The sequence below is a fragment of the Varanus komodoensis genome, unplaced genomic scaffold (genome assembly GCF_004798865.1).
Source record: "Varanus komodoensis strain SLA01 unplaced genomic scaffold, ASM479886v1 scaffold14_1, whole genome shotgun sequence".
NCBI classification, from domain to species: domain Eukaryota; kingdom Metazoa; phylum Chordata; class Lepidosauria; order Squamata; family Varanidae; genus Varanus; species Varanus komodoensis.
The window spans coordinates 19,189,302-19,204,599 of record NW_025335438.1 but is presented as its reverse complement, the minus strand read 5'-3'; the positions used below and the strand labels follow the sequence as shown (position 1 = coordinate 19,204,599).

General features: G+C 39.7%; 1 protein-coding gene and 1 pseudogene across 1 annotated transcript in view; both read left to right on the top strand.

Moving 5' to 3' along the window:
• SNTG1 (syntrophin gamma 1) overlaps nt 1–15,298 on the top strand; it is a 247,526-nt gene that overhangs the window by 66,227 nt on the left and 166,001 nt on the right. The window lies entirely within an intron of this gene.
• Nucleotides 8,612–13,774, top strand: LOC123020525 (annotated as a pseudogene).

The window sequence follows — 15,298 nt, the reverse complement described above, 5'->3', positions numbered from 1 at the left end:
GAAAGTGCTGACCATTGGTTGCTGAAATCCTGCTTCCTCAGTGTTCGGTGTCCCTGTGGTGTCCCCTGAGAGACTGCAGGAAGACCAGGGAAGAGGAGGGAGGAGAACTTGACAGAGGAAAACTTTCCCATGGTACACAAGTAAAATTTCCACAGGGGTTAATGTGCTGTGCAAACCCTCCCACTGAGTGAGATGTGCTGATCTGTATTCTACAACCTCTGTGCTGCAGCAAATGATGTCTGTTCCCCACCCAGGGTACCTAAGTACATTTGAGCATTTCTCATTGATGGTGCTATGAATTGCTTTGGGTGTTTCCTAATGGGTAGCTTGATATGTAGTGACCATAGTCCTCATTCACCTGATTGCTTGAAGCTTCTGGAAAGGACATCTTGTATCAGTCATTTGGAACTTGCACAGTAGATCCCATGTGTTCTAAGGCGATCTCTCCCAATGTAAGAGCTTGTACATGCATCCATTCTTAGCAGCTCAACTCCAGAACTCCACAAGTTGGGTGGAAGGCATGAACGTGGTTCCTATGCAAATCCAGCACAATGTGCATATGGTCCTCTATACAGGCCAAAGCCTGAATAACACAGGGTAGCTTTTGTGTGTTCAGCTGAATGCATTAGTTTTTTCCCATCAGCCCCTTCCACTTGGAAGCAAGAGTGGAAGCAAGAGTAGAGCAAGCAGAAATGGCAATGTTGAGAGTGGCTGGCAGGCATAGGCTCTTCTCCACATAGTTTTTGAATGCATAAAGTCTGATTTCTGGATCTAGGATGTACTTCACACCAGCATCAAGCACATGTAGCTTGTAGTTTTAAACATTATGGCTAAAATCTTTTTTTTCTTTTTTTCTCCTTTTTATACTCTAACAAGCATGCCCATTTTTTCTTTTCAGGTTTCCACCATGTTGACTCTTTTTTATTTTGGTTAAAATAATTACTCCAACATCTGTTTCTGCTCACATTTTGGTGTGTGTGTGTGTTTTGAATGTTATTCTTGCATTAGTTAAAATCCTCTCTCATCTGCAAACTGTTTAACATAAAAACAGTCTATATTTAGCTATGCCCTTTCTACCATGTACTGTTTTTCAAGTATTTACTTGAAAGTATCTTAGAAATTTTCACCCAATGTTTGCCTGGAAAATTCTGACATTCTGAATCTTAACAGCAAATAGCTGGATAATTTCTTACTCCTTTGCTTATCTCTCATGCCACCTCATGCTGTCCCAGGCTGACTTGTGTGTTTCAAAGTTTCATTGCCTGAAGCACAATACAATACAAAATCAATTAGAAGGAATTTTAGTACATGCCTAGACTTCCTATTCATTTAGCACAGAAACATTGCAGGATAGTTAGATACTTGTGTTTGCTGTCTAAATAGCCCTGTGTCAAGAACTTGCATTGGACCTCTTAATCAACAGAGGTGTACAAGAGTGGCACATAATAAAACATAACATGTTACAATGAAGGGATAGAAGTGGACATTGTTGATATTATTCGTGAATGCTGACAATAACGGACACCAAATAATGTACTCATACTTGCTTGTACATGTCAATTTCAGATGTTGGCTTCCATTGGAATACTTCAAAGGAGCTCTTGGGAGCTTTTAAAGCACTCAGATAAGCAGACAATTAGACAATATATATATAGTCTAACATTGGCACATTCCATTGGCAAACCTACAAGGTGGATATGCTTTTTATTTGTATTTAATTTTAAATTTAAATCACTATTCAGTCCAATTTTAATGTCTATTAGCAACAGCCTACTCCAAAATATTTAGGATGTACAAATAAGGTGCTTAGAATTGTGCTTAGAAACAGACTTTCAGCTAATGCAGTTGGTTAAAAATTGGTGACATATGGTTAGCAAATCACATATCAGGAAGCAGCATAGCTGCTATATTTTATGCTGGCTGCAATTTCCTAGCACTTTTCAAGGATAGCTCCATATAGAGTATGTTGAGTGTGGGCATCTTGTTTGGTTATGGTGGTCAAAATTCCAGTATGATGACTGAAATAGGCAATGTGAGATAGGCAATTACTAGTTCGTAGTTTGTAGATTTCTTTTGCTTGTGATGGAAGAGTAGGTATTAACAGACTTTTTACCTGAAGCAGACTACTTTACTTGAATTGTGGTACCGTTTGTTCTTACTGACAGGATCCTGACTAAATGAACCAGTAATCTTGTCCAATATGGCAATGTCTGAATTTGAATTTTGAGGTTTCAATTGGTTGCTTATCTCAACAGCCATATGGTTTGGAGGTAGAGGAATTATTCATGGAGAAAGACACATAGAACGTTTAAATAAGATTGCTGCACTGCTAGCTAATTTCCTGTGTCACTTGGTAAAAGAGAAGAAAACTTCCAGCTAGCTTGCTGAAGTATGGGTGGAACCACCCTTGAATGCCACAGAACCACTTCTGTTTCAATAAATAAAAAGATAACATCCAAACTACTATTCCTTCTGACAAACTCTGTGGTCTGTGTTGGAACAGAAAATTAAATGAAAGATGGATGACTGAAACCAATATGGCATGTTAGCCTCCAGGGCACAGTACCAATTTTACTGTGCATTCTGTAATTAAAAGCACAGACAACATCTCAGCGAGTGGAAAGAGAATTGTGTTCATTTAGGAAAGAATTATCTGGTTTGTAACTCCCAATTGAAGTTAGAAAGATTAATCAGAATTCATATCTGTATATACCTGTCATCAAGTGTAATGCTTAATTAGCATTTTCTTAAATGTAAGCTTCGAAAACTTTTAGAAATGAATTTTTAATTGTGTCTCTGTGGAGATTTCTTACCCTGCAGCAGGGGGAGCTCAGTATTTGGGGCAAATGGAACTGTGACTGCTGCCTGCCTCCTGCCCACATCCTCTGTTTGATCACCCCAGTGGTCACTAACCACCACTGCTTAACATGTTGCTGTGTTAGTTATTCTATTAGTTTACACAACATGGAATAGTCTGAATAAAAGCATGAAGTAAAATATAGTATCAATGACCAAACAAAAACAAAAATTAGAAGTGGCATAAGCACCTACAACAATATATAGTTGAATGTGTTTTCCAAATCCACTGAATTCCCAGACAAAATTTGCTACAGAATATGACATAAACTTGCACATAAAAATGATCAGAGTTTCTCCAGGGTTTTTATTTTGGAAACAAAGATAATTTCTAAGATGGTTTGGTGATGCGCAGTTTGCTGATACTTGCAAATAAAAGAATAATGATCTGAGACTTCTCAAAGCTGGTGTGTTTTCTTATGTTTTCCTTTCAATGGGCATCGTTAATGCTATATTTCTGTTAACAAGAAGATAGATCTTTATTGAATTTGCAAATCAGCATAACTGAGAATAAGAAGATTGATTTTCTTCCCATTATGCTAGTCCCAAATTAGAAAAGTTTGATTGCTCTCAGTGATGTACTTTGAGCATGAACCTTTTATGTAACTTAAGAACCATACTGGATATACCTATGGAATATACACACAAAATCAAAATATTTCAAATAAAACCAAACAGTTATTCATTACTTTGATTTCTAAGAACTGGACTACATTTTCAGAAATAGCTGTTAGGAAAGCTTCCTTCATTCTCATGTGGCAGATTATATGTTTGTTTTCATCTTGTCCTCCATAATGTTCTTGTACATTAACCTGCTGGAAAAGAGAAATGAAGATTTTGACTGGACTGCAGTGTGTGTGTATGAAACTCAGCTGTATTATTTCTATTTTCTGATCAGGTAGGCAGTGCCATTTCTAAACTGGCAGTGGCATTTCTATCAGTTTCAGAGTAGATAAGGGTGAACGAACCTACACTTAATATAAAGAAGGATTCAGGTGGAGTGGCTTAATGCAGGCATCTTCCAAGATACAAAGATTTATGGGACAAATGCTTGTCATAGCTCATTTTGCACTACACATTTGAAAGGTCAGCAGAAAATGCCTTTGGTAGGATGAACTATTTTATGAAGTTTTATCAGTTTGATTCTAACAAAGTTTTCTGATGGAAACGTTTGGGTTGACATGTTATGACTTTTGACTGAAGCTTTCACTCAGAAAAAGAGCAAAATATTTTTGCAGATAAGAATGTTGGGAAAAAATAATATCTAGACAATGTACAAGTTCCAGCTATGCTGTGAGTCAGTGGACATTCAGTACTATAACAAGTAAGGAGGAGCTACAAAAGGGAATTAATTAACTGGCAACCTATTTTGAAAGGAAATGTAGCTCAGAAGTGTTGATAAAAATGAAAAAAAATATTTCCCAAAAACACAGCTGTCACCTTTAGGGAATACAGCTAATTGCTTGAGGAATGCCTCTTTTGGAGGGATATATAAACAGTTGATAATAAAACCTTTACATATATAAGACAACAACAAAACCTAGACCTCATGCCACTTAGGAAAATGGCATTAGACCAACTTAACTTCTCTGTTTTGATTCCAACCTAGAAATGCTATATGGATATAATATCTTAATCCTTAAAGGCAATGCTCCTAGATGGTCTTATGCTGTTATAAACTGTTTCATTTACAAATATTAAGTATTCTTTTATTCGTTCCACACTTTTAAATAGAATGCAAATAATGAAGAATGTGTCTGATGTCAGAGTCCTTTATTTCTAGGAACTCTCTGTGCTAATATCAGAATAGTGCAATATTTCAGCTCCTAGGTATCATTTTGTACGTGGAATATGCATAGGATAGTTTCCTACTGATCTATGATCAAAGCCAAATATCAGATTCTATAGCATAATATCGCAAAGCAAGAACCTATCTGTCATAAAACCCTTTCCCAATCAGCACATCCAGGCTAGTTTAAAAGCTGTTTTTATTGTTCATATGCTTAATGCTTGGTTTCCGTTGTCACAACACTATTCTCAATTCCTGACCAGCCTGGCCTACTTTACAAACTAAAATGAAATTTTAAAATAGCTCTCAAGAAGTCTCCAGTGTCCAATTATAGACTTAGCACAGCACCACCACCTGCACAGAGTTAATACATTTAAATATAAATTTTATATAACAGTGGGATAAAAATGCTTAAAATAGTCATTTCATTGCTTCCCATGCCAAAGGCTTCTTGCTTGTGGAAAGACAGGAAGAACAATTCTGGCCTTGATATGCTGCTAGTTTTTTATATGCAGGGAATCCATTCAGACATGCAATTTCCCTACTGGGAACTCCAGTAATGACCATACCATGTGATCTTTTTTTCACAGGCCAATGTAGATTATGCTTCAAGAAACTACTGTCAAGCTTAAATGTTTCTTCTTTCCCCTTCCCTGTCTTTCTTATCCTGATTTATGAATCCTGGATAGTTATCAAATTAGATTTTCCTAGTCCTGGAAGGTCAGGAATGAAGCACCAAGGCTGACTTGTAGAAAGAGCAGGAAAAGCTAGGAGGGAACATATGAACTCAACTTTGGTTTAGGCCACTGGAAAAAAACCAGTGTGTAGTATACTTCTGAGTGTTAAGTTAAAATTCAAGACCTGTATTTCTTAACAAACTATAAACATTTAAATCTGGATTGCAGACCCAATGATGGGCCTTTATTTTTCAGTAAGAGCCTTGTCTATGTATTTTCAAGGTTTCCCAAAACTACCAGTTCAGTGTATTTTTGCAGTTGGCTTTTTGGCTGAAATTCTGAGACTACTGGCATAGTCTATAGATAGCTGTTTGGCGATTCTCCTGCCATTTTCTTATCAACCATGGACACAGCATGGTACAGCAGTTATCAGACGCTGAAATTACACTGCTTTTTCTGTTAAGTTATACTTCCTTAATCAACATGGTAAAAATATAGGTGACTATTCTCTCAGGCAACTGTGGCAAGAGAATTGTTTGCAGAAGTTGTTATTATTATTATTATTATTATTATTATTATTATTATTATTATTATAACATTTCTATGCCGCCCCTTGCCGAAACCTCGGGGCGGCTTACAACACGATAAAATACAATGAAATACATAATTTCATTGTAGCACATAATAAATTACCATTAAATACAAAATACAAAAAATACATTGATTTACAAATATAAGATTAAAATTATCAGTATAAATTAAGTAAATGAAAATATAGGAGGAGAAAGAGAAGGAAGAAGAAGTTGCCCTGGCCAGATCATATGTTTTAACAATTAAAATGATGTTTAAATAAAAAGGTCTTTACCTGGCGCCGAAAAACCAGTAACGACGGTGCCAGGCGGACCTCTTTGGGGAGTGAATTCCATAGGTTGGGTGCCACTGCAGAGAAAGCCCTCCTCCGAGTACTTACTCTCCTAATTTCTTTCATGGAGGGTTCCCGGAGAAGGGACTCTCCCGCAGATCTCAAAGGGCGGTCGGGCATATACGGACGTAAGCGCTCGTTCAGGTAGCCAGGACCCAAGCCGTTTAGGGCTTTGTAGGTCATAATCAACACCTTGAATTGGGCCCGGGCTTCAATGGGAAGCCAGTGAAGCTGACGGAGGACTGGAGTCATGTGAGCATAACGCCCCGTCCCCGTCAGCAACCTGGCAGCTCTATTTTGCACCAATTGAAGTGTTCGGACCGTCTTCAGGGGAAGCCCCACGTAAAGCGCGTTACAGAAGTCTAGGTGGGAAGTCACCAGCGTGTGTGTCACCGTCGCCAGGCAGTTGTACTCCAGGTAGGGGCGCAGCTGATTAATCAGCCAAAGCTGAAGGAAGGCGTTCCTCGCCACCGCTGTCACCTGAGCTTCCAAAGAAAGCTCTGGGTCGAGGAGTACTCCTAGGCTGCGGACCTTATCCCTAAGAGGGAGTGTTGCACCATTCAGGACCAGGTCAAATCCACCCTCTCCGAAACCCGATCTGCCAACCAACAGGACCTCCATCTTGTCTGGGTTGAGTTTCAGTTTATTTGCCCTCATCCATTCCCTTACCTCGGCCAAGCACCGGTTCAGCACAGCCACTGCCTCACCTGGATTAGTGGAAAACGAGAGGTAAAGCTGGGTATCATCAGCGTATTGATGATTCCGCAGCCCACACCTCCTGATGACCTCTCCCAGCGGTTTCATATAGATGTTAAATAGCAGAGGGGATAGAATGGAGCCCTGTGGTACTCCATGGCATAGCTGCCATGACGTAGAGACATGGTCCCCCAGCACTACCTTCTGGAATCGACCGTTGAGATAGGAGCGGAACCACTGCAGAGCAGTGCCTCCAACCCCCAATCCCGCAAGTCTATCCAGAAGGATACCATGGTCGATGGTATCGAAAGCCGCCGAGAGGTCCAGAAGAACCAACAGGGATGTACTCCCCCTGTCCTTCTCCCTGCACAGGTCATCGTACAGGGCGACCAAGGCAGATTCAGTACTGTACCCGGGTCTGAAGCCGGACTGAAAAGGATCCAGATAATCAGTTTCATCCAAGAGTGCTTGGAGTTGTCCCGCCACCACTCGCTCCAACACCTTGCCCAGAAACGGGATGTTGGCCACAGGTCTATAGTTCGTGGCCATCTCTGGATCCAGTGACGCTTTCTTCAGGACCGGTCGTATTACCGCCTCCTTTAAAGGGGCAGGCACTCGACCCTCCCTCAGAGAAGTTTTTAAATTTGCCTTAAAATATACCTTTTGAAAATAAGATACCAAGAGATGAAAAGTTAAGTAAAAGTATCTAGAAGGTAGATTTACCTTTAGAAAAATCTGACCTAGTACAAACAAGAGGAAAGACATGCAGATGGGGACAGAAGGCACATCCAGTTAGCTTTGCAGAGTCTGCAGCTTACTCTGTTTTATTTTTATGCATGTATTTCCAGGAATTGCTTCATAGAAGTAACAACATGATCTTACCCAGGTATGCTTAGATTAAAACCACCCTTTTGTTCTATTTCTAGGACAATAGTTTTGTCATGTTTGAAGTGATATAATAAGACAATAACATTTATAAATAACATTCTCTGTTAGAATAATTCTAGTAAATACCTGATAAAATGTAATTCAATAATTTATGGCAACATAATTAGTGTTCCCAGCTTTTAGCTGACTGTGTGGAAAATACTTTGGATGTGTATGCCCCAGCATTGGCGCCAGGGTATCTGAGGGAGCATAATTTCTGTTAACCTTCCTGGTCACTGCGGTTATTGGATGGGATGTTCCTGGTAGTTTGTAAGCACCTATGAACCAATTGTGTAGCTCCTCCATGCCTCTGGAGGTCAAACAGTCACCAATATTGTGCTGCTTCCAGTCTCTTGAAAACACCTTTATTTCAGGAAGCCTTCCTTAGTTCATCAGGCACTGTTAGTATGGATTCTTTCTTTTTAATATTATACTTTATCCTTTTTTAAATCTCTGATTGGTCACTGCTCTCAAACCTGTGTATTTGTGGAGTAGTATATAAATGTTCCTGAATGAATGAGAGAAAGAGAGAGACTGTGTGTGTGTGTGTGTGTGTGTGTGTGTGTGTGAGAGAGAGAGAGAGAGAGAGAGAGAGAGAGAGAGAGAGAGAAGGTAGGGGAGAGCAAATGTGGAAACTATGTGGGGACAGAAGAAGATTAAGACCAGGAAGCCACACCACCCTTTTCTGCCATTCTTTTCTCACAATGGCCAACTGGGAGCCTTTCGAAAGCTCATGAATGGGACATGAGCAAAGTAGCACCCATTTACTGGTTCCTCCGAACAACTAGTATTGAGAGACACCTTACTTCAAAAATGAGAGCCCTCAGGTATAGCTCTCATGACTAGTATTCATTGCTAGTTTTCTCTTCCTGCTGCATGTTTAATGTCGATAGGGTGATGGTGATGGCATGCTTTATTGCCAGGTCAATGCTCATCTTTTATGGATGCACAGGGTTCAACGCCTCTACTGTGTGACCAGTAAAGAACCCAATGGGTTGGCAGAGGAGGTTGGGAATAGTACTGCAAAATGTTTTCCTTGCCTGCTAGCAGAACAAATCCCCAATTTTCTACCATCCTCTCACTGATGAGTAAAGAGAAGGCTAAAAGCACTGGACCTAATTTATGAGGCTGAGTTCATTCATTCAGGGTCCAGCTCTGGTAATCACGTTGTTGTTCTTGTAGGCCGATAATTGGTTAAAGGTAACAAGAAATGGATTTGAAAAAAAGTGTGTTAAATGGCACACCTAATATCCATGCAGATATTAACAAGTTTGTTCCCACCCCATAGACAGAGACAGGCAATATCTCCATGCATAAATATAATGGCTATCGCAATCATAACCTCTTTATAAGCTCCCTGAATTTATGCAGATCACCACTACCATGGACAAGACAAAAATAGTTGAATTCCATCTGCCACATTTTAATAAAAAGTGCTGGGGTTCCTTTTCATACTGAGTATTTTCATATAATTGTATTTCTTGGTTTATCTCTAGTGTGAAAATTGTGGCTTGTAATGTGGTAGCTGTATGCCTGGCAAGAGAATCACAACCAGATGGCATTGTTCTGCTTGCCAGAAAAACTGTCACTCCTCTTTGCCAACCATTAAATATGGCTGGCATGCATTTGACTGGCCACAGCAACTGGAGTTCCAAAAAAGCTCCTATGATGCCTTGAAAGGAGGGTGAAGAATTCACATTCTTCCTGCCTGGGAAAGTCTGTGCAACTCCGATTAGGATGCACAGGTAGAGCTGTAATAACAGCATGGGTGAACTGCTTTTCTAGGAGGCTTATTTTCTGCTTCTTTACTAGTAATCAGGCTAAGGGGTCATGAACTCACATCCACCTGAATTATACTTGTCTAAACAGCCTGAAATATTAGAAAGTGCTATGGATTTGAATTTCCTTTTCACAGATGATGGAATTTTCCACTCCCTTGGGCTTTTTATTCTATTTTCGGATTTCAGAGTTTTGCTAGCATGCAGAATTACCTTGCATGCCAAACAATGTTTTCAAGTGTGCACTATCAATCATATCACTGAGCATCACACTTTGCTTCTTTGTACATTCCTCTCTGCCAACTTTTAACGATTTGTAAACCTCTACAGCTGAACAAAGCCCAGTCCTTCATTTATGCTTTGGAATGGGAAAATGCATAATGGGATGGGAAAATGCATAATTTATCTCCATCTTCATGGGAAAGAGCTTCTGAGGATCCCTTCAGCAACATGGATATCTCCATGTCCAATCCTAACATGGAGGATATCCATGTTAGGCACATTCCATCCTGTGCCTAACATATTCTGGCACATTCCATCCTGGTACCTCCTGTAGCCTTTTTGATGCAGTAGGGTAGACTTCTTGAATTAATTTATCATTGTTTCTTGTTAGTATCTGAACTGGGAAACTGTCATTAACAAATTTCAAACAGTACAGTAACTTAAGGTTTGGAATATTTCCTGGTGAAAAGCAAGAAGAGTAGGGGTGGTTTAGGAACACAATGGCACAAATGTCATATGTTTCACTTCCTGGCTTAAGGAACTGAAATGAGTTAGGTTCAAAATGGATGTATTCCTTACTTTATAAATGCTTCCATTACGGGTAACCTTGCTAACTCTTTCTGCTTTATATGCAGAAAAGGCTTGTATCACAGTTGAATATGACAGGAGATGCAGCTATGACAAATGTAGCTGTACTGAAAGAGTTAGATGTGTAACTCCTCAATTCTCAACTGCATTATCACAGTGAAATGAAGCCAGTGTTGATGTGTGAAGAATCAGATAGGTGGATGAAAAACTGATGCTTTGCTTGACTTGGCCTTGAGGATTCCACTCAGTCATTCTTGGTGCTGATGCCAAACTTTTCCGATGTGAGTTGAACTGACATGCAAACTTCCATTTTTAAAATTGGCCACAATTTGCATATTTTAAAAAAGAAGCTTGAGACAATTGTGCCAATATTGGGCATTTTGCGTAAATTTCTGCAAACTGCATAAATTGGAAGAACTTGCAGAGCAGAAGTTCATATTTTGTACAAATGTAAAATTACTTTTACATAAAATTAAGATGGTCAAGGTGGTGTATGTGCATATCCAGAGAAAGTATGATACTTCCATTCTCATGTTAAATGCTTGAACAAGAATAACAGTGAGAACACCAACAGTGACTCCTTTCTAATTCATGCAAATTACACTAGTGATAGGTAGTTCTCAGTTTCAAATGGATGCAAATATTTTGAAACATTTTACAGAAACTGGGGGAAGAAGTAAAAAAACAAAACAAAACCGTTAAGTACCTGACTTGACCTGCTGTTGGCTATTGGGTCAAAAAGGTGTCAAAAGTCAATTGAGGTCAAGCAGTATTTTATTTTATTTTATTTTATTTTATTTTATTTATTTATTTTTCGATTTATATCCTGCCTTTTTCCTACAAAGGGCTCAAGGCAGCTTACATCATTCTCCTCCTCCATCTTATCCCCACAACAACAACCCTGTGAGGTAGGTTGGGCTGAGAGTCTGTGACTGGCCCAAAGTCACCCAGTTGGCTCCATGGCTGAGCGGGGACTAGAACCCAGATCGTCTGAGTCCCAGTCCCAGGCTCTTCACCACTACACCACACTGGCTGTATCCCTCAATCAACTAGTTACCATCATTTTCTTCATCTGCTACTGCTGCACCAAGTAGAGACTGGGCCCTTGCTCCTCCTGCCCTCATAGAGGCCATTGCAATGAATTTTGCTGTGAGCAGGGCAATAACACAAGACTATAAGAAAAGCCATGCTGAATTGGGCCGAAGTTCCATTCAGTCTGGCACTCTGTACACATGGTGGCAAACCAACTGCCTGCAGGATCCTTCAAGCAGCATGCATGTAAGACCTCCTCCTGCCCAAGTTCTTCAGCATCTGGTGTATGCAGGCAGGACACATCTGGTAAAGGAGACAGCACACAGACAGCAAGGCTGGTAGTGGCTGATAGCCTCCTCCCTCATGAATCTGCCCAACACCTTTTTAAGTCATCCAGACTGGCAGACATCACCACTTCCCATGGCAGCAAATTCCATAGTTTAACTATACATTGCATGAAGAAATACTTCCTTTTATCTGTCCTAAACCCTTCCCCCAGTCAGCTTCATGGAATTACCCCAGGTTCAGCTGTTATGGGAGAGGGAGGAAAATGTTTCCCTCTCTCCACACTATGCATTATTTTAAACACCTCTATCATGTCTCTCTTTACTCACCTTTTTTCAAAGCTGAAAAGTCCCAATTGTTGTAGCCGCTCCTCATAAGGGAGTTGCTTCATCCCTCTAAACATTTTTGTTGCCATTCTCTGTACTTTTTCCAACTCTGTAATTCCCCCTTTTAGATAAGGCAACTCAAACTAAACACACAACTCCAAATGCAGTTGTGGCAACAACTGGTGTAAGGAAAGTAATATTTTGCCAGTTCTATTTTCTATTCCATTCCTAATTATGCCTAGCGGAAGAGGAAGCCAAGGAAGCAAAAGTACCATCAATACCTTTGCCATCTCCTGCTGCTTCAGCAAACATGGATCTGGCCACTTCTCTCCTCACAAAAGTCCATTAGAACTAATGGCCTTGTATGTAGGACAGTGAGAAGGAAAACTATAAACAATCCATGGTTTAATTACATTATTATTTTAATGGATGCTAAGCTACTGTTATGTCAGCTGAAGCATAAGAAAAAATGCCAAAGTAATAAAGCATAAGAAAAATGCAGGAAGAAGGAATAATAATTATAATTAGAACAGAAGCAGCAGCAGTGCTAGTACAATACAGTACAGTGTCTCCTAACTGTATTGCAAGCATGAGATATTTTCTAACAATTTATAGGTTTTAGTCTTAACTTCTTGCAATAGGAATATGCAGTGATGCCTTCTGGCTCCTATTATTTCATTCTTGTTACTGAGTCATAAAACAACTTTGCATAAAGTGTGCAACAACTTGTGATTGTGGCTATTTTCAGTGCAATAGTACTGACAGATGCACCTGCATGCAAATTTTTGGGAGATACATGGTACAAGGGCAGTGCCATATATGAGGATACTATGAGGGGTTAGCTGTCATTGCACCTGGCTATAAGTGACACTGTAACCACTTGCATTCCCTCTCTTCCAACAAACTTTTCCAAATCTGTGCAAATGAAAAATATTTATTGCTCAATTACAACAAATATGAGAAAATCTTAGGAAAAGCAGCAGAGGAAAAATGTTGCACAATATTTGCACTATCATATTGAATATGTTCTTTGAGTATATGCTATTAGTGCTTATCAGTTGAATTAGCAGAAATGGTCTCTGTTCAGGTAACACCAGACATTAGAACTAAAACTTGTACAACCTAAAATGTCATTTCAGTTACCATTCAACCACTTTCTTCTTCCTTCCTGGGTCATTTCCCCCTCCTGGAAAGGATTTATCCCAGTCAGTCTTGCCTTATAAGTGAAGTGTCCCTACATGGCTGAAACTTACATCTGGTGATGTCAAAGAACAGATCTGCAAACTGTCAAAGAAGGGCCTGTCTCCCTCACAGATTTATATAATCCTGAGGGACTCATAAGGTTGCCCAAGTTTGTTTTGTGACAAGCAACAAAATTTTGAGGATTCTTAAATCCAAGTTCTTGCCCCGACCTTCCAAAAGACCTTTACCACTTAAATCAAGAAAGCTGTGGCTGCCTGTAAGCATCTTGAGAGAAACAGGAAAAATAAAGATGCCAAGGTTTGTGTCAATTTGATTGAGAGCAGAATCCATAGGCTGGTTTGCTACTACAAGACCAAGAGATTCCTCCCACCTAATTGGAAGTATGAATCATCCACAGTGTCTGCTTTGGTTGAATAAGAACTCTACTCTCCACCAAGGGAATCAAATCACTTAAATCTTGTGTTCCTGTCACTCATGATCTAGAAGAGGATGCCATAAAAAAAAGATACCTTAACCATACCAGTAAAAGTACAATTTAAAAAAATCAGTTACCATGCAACCAAGAACTATGTATGCACAACTGTAAGAAATGGACAGCAGTCTCATAATTAACATTCATGCAGTTTGTTTCCTTCTCTGTGGAATCTTTTACGGTCAGTATCCAGTTAATGGAATGTGTGCATGTAAAAGTAAACTTGGACTTCTGCCTCCCTGGTCCCCAACCCCAAATTCTGTGAGGGGGGTGTGTGTAACAGTCCCTTCCCTACGAATATGATCTGTTGCCGTAACGAAATCTACAATTATGAAACATTCTTTTCAATACTTATCTGTGTAAAAATCCAATTCTATGTATGCTTAGATGGAAAAAATTGTACCAGTGCCAGCATCCATGCTGCATGTCTAGGAAATGCTACCACTTGTAGGACATTTTTCTACATAATCCAGCATAATGTGGTTCCTTAAACCTCACAACAATTATGTAAGGTAGGCTGGCATTATCCCCCAATTGCAAAGGGGAGGAAGAGTTTTGCCTAAAATCCATCTGTGAGTTTATGGTGGACATCAATTCTGAATTTAGCAGTAGATTAGCCCATCTTTTACCTGTAATATTTTTTTAAATGATTCCCATCACTGGAGAAGCGATGTTGAGTCTTACAGAAATTTATAAAGGAGGTAGATTGGTAATATTTGCAAAGACAAAAGGAAGCCTGGTGGCCTATTAGAGATTTCTACACAAACCTCAATGAAATATGCACTTGGCCTCTGTGGAAAATGCATGACTTGAAGACATCCAATGCTTATTTAAACAGGAGATTTATTTGAGCTCAAATGTTGGATTTACATTTGATAATCTCATTAGTGAATTATATTTCCCAGTTCCAAATCCCAGGATCTAAGAGGTATTCAACTGATAGTCATTCAAGTCTCCAGTTTTCCTCTTCTGTAACTGAAAGAATGAACAGTCATTTTAGGCCTATGAACAGGATTGTGCATGATGTTTAACTAAATAGTAAACCCATGAAGATTGGCTCAGTTAGTGGCATTCCTTCCTAGTAAATGAAATCCCAGGGCAATGGGCCATAACATTAGCACAAGTGAGCATTTTCTTCAGCCTGATATCAAGCCATATCAGCGTGAGGCAAGCTGTTTCTACCACTTAGCTGCCTTCGCAGCAGGATAATCTTTAGGCTGCCAGCATCCTGTAACTCAGGGTGCTCAGCTTTAGGAGCAGGTGCATTTGGAGGTTAATTGGCCACTTAGGAGGAAGTGGCTAGGACAAGAGGCCAGTTCCTAGTAATGGTAAGGATCTATTTGGCAGTTGAATTTATGGAAGTGAGAACTAGTCTTGGAAAACCGGATGACACCAGTTTGATAGTAATAAACATAGGGGAAAGCATGAGACATGAGCATTCACAGGCTATTTTTTGTGATCAAGCTTTCTGGAGCTGTCATCGTAGCAACTTATGATACTACCTTCTACTGAGTCATACTGGTAG